General features: G+C 35.4%; 1 long non-coding RNA gene across 1 annotated transcript; it reads right to left on the bottom strand.

The window, feature by feature from the left end:
* Positions 1–216: 216 nt before the first annotated feature.
* LOC309489739 lies at positions 217–611 on the bottom strand. The gene is made up of 2 exons (XR_014202502.1): positions 498–611; positions 217–458 (listed from the first exon to the last, which is right to left on the bottom strand). It is a non-coding gene; the product is annotated as an uncharacterized lncRNA (long non-coding RNA).
* Positions 612–3,204: the final 2,593 nt, after the last annotated feature.

The raw sequence follows: 3,204 nt of genomic DNA, 5'->3' as shown, positions 1-3,204 counted from the left end.
GCGACACGATGACTTCTGCCGGCTTCACCTCGAGGTGTGGGACAGTGTCATCAGCAAAACACATGAATAACTTACACATATAAAGTCAAATACTAGTACAGTCAAACCAACATGTATTCAGACACCTTCAACATTTCTCACATCATCACAGTTTATTCACTATAGTTTAGAAAATGGTGATAAAATATGAGCAGAACTCAGTTGATATTTGACTGGTTTTGTCCGTCCTTCTGTTAGACTGTCTCACACATGAATTATGTTGAATATCTGTCAGCTGTTAAATTTAACTACACAATTAGATAATACCAGTTTAGCTCAACCAATCACCAAGCAATGCTTCATTTTGTTCAGTCTGTGTGTAAAAAGAGCATTAGCAATTAAAGACAAAACACTTCAGCAAAACATGATCAGGTCAAAGTGTCTGAATCATTTTTGGTCCCAATTTTTTATAAATGTTACTGGTAGCCACTGTATGAAGAATATTTGGTTATAATGACACATTTTACTTTATTTTGCTCTCCTCACTTACAGAAATGAACTATAGTGTCCTGCACACACTAGTGAAATAACATCAAAAATAATATCTGGTGTCTGAATAATGTTTGGTTTGCCTGTATGTAAGAAGGGTTTACTTTAAACTATATTGAATCTAGGTCACTGTAGATAGACAGGAATCTTTTGTACAGTTTCTCTGTTTCCATAATAATTATGGAGTGAGAACAGCAGGGTTTCGAGTGTGTGTGCTGTTTATTGATGGAGTCCACCATCATACACGACTTCAATTGTTTCCATCTGAGTTGTGGATAAAAGTCCCGGTGCTGTTAGCGGTTGCATTTAATGATGCATGGCTGAAATAAACATTTTTTCAAAATATAATCAACCTCCCCCTCTTCCACTGGCGTTCAATCACTCAAGTAGCTTTTCGTTTCGCGAGGCTTAGAGAAGCTCTTTCTTCTGCAGTCATAGAAAATCATTCAAAAGCTTATACAGAGAAAAATGACTGCACTGAAGATACAAACAGAAAAATGGGTTAATTTGCTTCATGGTCGAACTGTGCACAAATTAGAGACTTTTTATTTTGTTTTCCATTTCACACAAAAAATATCTAGTTGAGTTGTGAATGTGATTTAGTCTGTGACTGTATTGAATGTTTTGCAGTACATAGACCAAAAAATAAATAAAGAAACCTTTTTATTCAGATGATTTTACAGGTTGCACTTGTAAATGAAAATGCAACACATCCAGTATCAATAAACCAGCAAATAATTCTTATCAGCCGGTTATTTTTTAGTAAATCAAAACACAGAACGTGTTCAGTATAGCCCGATTCACAGACAAATGACTCTTTGAATGAATAGCTTAAAGTGAAAGTTTCACCCTGTGGTGTAAATCCAGTGTTTAATGTAGTTTATGTGTCTATGTGGTGTATTTAATATGCTTTAAGACAAACCATGTGTAAATTCATAAGTCGACAGCATTGCTGAGTATTTCCTCCTTAAAACTGCAGTGAACCAAAGACAGTCTCAAACACACGCTTTGAAATCGCTGGTGTTTCTGACGTCACAAACTACCTTGTAACCAATCAGATCAACGTGTGATCGTCAACCAGTGGATCTCTGAGCTGAGTGAGTGAGTGGAGGCGGGGTGAATTTGCATATTCATAGAACCGCGCATACGAAATGAGGCAAGGGTGTCGAGTTACATTCAAGATATTTTAAGGCATGAAGAATATTTTTCAATGAAAAACCGTTAAATATGTCATTTTGGTGATCAAAGATGAGTTTTAAGGGATAGAATTATTGATTACAGGGCGACTTTTAAAAGAGTTACTGGTTTTAATCAGTCTGATGAATCCTTTACTGAACTGAATGATCTGACACACTTCCTAAACTTAAAATTATTTTAAATAATCTTTGTATGAGTATATATGAAGACTTCAGGTACAAAAGTCTCTAAGTGCCATCTGAAATTTTCTTCTAAAATGAGCAATTTTTTCACGCTCATATGTTTAAGTTCAGCAATTTCACTTTAATGACAATTAATAGGTCATTTTCATTAAAGTGAAATAACCGAACATAAACATACAAGCTTGATAAAAATGATCATTCTAGAAGAAAGTTTCAGATGGCACTTAGAGGCTTTTGCACCTGAAGTCTTTATATACATATATAGAGTGTTTGACATGTGAGTGTAAAAGCCTGTTTCATCTGGAGTGATTCTGTTTGATTTCTTCAGGCCACTGCTGCAGAGAACAGCTCAGCGAGATGCAGAAGATGATGCGCTGCAAAACGCCAACGTCATGTTGATCCCCCTTTGATTATCTGTAAGTGTGTTTTCATGTTAATATTTGGGTCAACACAACCGCTCGACAGTTCTTCTGCTAACCTGATGTTCTAGATGTTCAGAGTCTAAAGTTCAGAGTCAGGCATTGCTAGTTAAATTCCTGAAGAGTGAAACTCTGTAACACTTTTAGAGCTTTGATGCGTTTGTTTGAACGGCCCAACATTCCGATTTGTGGCTCAGCCAATCATGTGAGTTTGGAGGCGGGGCTGACTGACTTACTGACCAATGACAAACCCGGAAACCTTTTTGAAAACAGTTATCTTTCAGTTCAGATTGGTGATGTTTAGTGCAGAGTTCGTAAGGATACATAGCTCATAGAGACATTTTAATTTAAAGTCATACCAGTCAAGTTTATTTATTTCAGTATCGCTTTATACAATACAGATTGCATTTTTTAAGTTTAATTTAATGTTTAATGTTTAATGTTTAATGTTTAATGTTTATATTTATATTTTGTATGCTGCATGGTTTCTTTTTATGCTTTCTTTTTATATGCTAAATGTTTTATTGTACAGCACTTTGATGAAACTCTGTTGCTTTTAAATGTGCTATAGAAATACATTTTGACTTTGACCTTAAATAAATGATGCAAAATTCTTCAAATATGAGACAAATTCAGGTTCTGCTGTAAAGAAGTTCCATTATTCAGTTCAGTTGAATAACTATGTCAAGTTAATCAATTATAAAAGAAGTTCAATGCAACTCTAAGCATCTCTACAGAAGACAATAGTGTGATTATTCAGCTCAGTGTTGATTCATACACACATGTTTTTGATCATTTGCAGTCGTACTGTACTCTTGGGTTCAGTGTGTGGTAAAAGGGTCGTGTGGTTGGTAAAGAAAGCCCTGCGAGCGCTGCCG

This window comes from Leuciscus leuciscus, assembly GCF_965113295.1.
Source record: "Leuciscus leuciscus genome assembly, chromosome: 24".
NCBI lineage: Eukaryota > Metazoa > Chordata > Actinopteri > Cypriniformes > Leuciscidae > Leuciscus > Leuciscus leuciscus.
This window is presented reverse-complemented; position numbering and strand designations above follow the sequence as displayed.